We start from the raw sequence: 242 nt of genomic DNA, 5'->3' as shown, positions 1-242 counted from the left end.
TTCTTATTAACCGAAAATAGCGTAAAAGTAAGTTTTGGGTTTCCCCTTCCAATAGGGGCTTTCGTTTTAGATTCGAGTTTTTGGACCGTTTTTTTCCCCCCCCCCCCCTTCGTTGGGGAAAAACAAGAGAAAATTGTTTTTTTTCACCAAAATAGGAATAATTTTTTATTTTCTGGATGAGAGGAAGGTTACACGAGGAAAATTGGATGATTTTAGCTAAACATGAAAAAAAAAAACAAGAA

The sequence above is a fragment of the Penaeus monodon genome, chromosome 15, assembly GCF_015228065.2.
Source record: "Penaeus monodon isolate SGIC_2016 chromosome 15, NSTDA_Pmon_1, whole genome shotgun sequence".
Lineage (NCBI taxonomy): Eukaryota > Metazoa > Arthropoda > Malacostraca > Decapoda > Penaeidae > Penaeus > Penaeus monodon.
The sequence above is the reverse complement of the archived record's forward strand: the minus strand, read 5'-3'. Positions refer to the sequence as shown.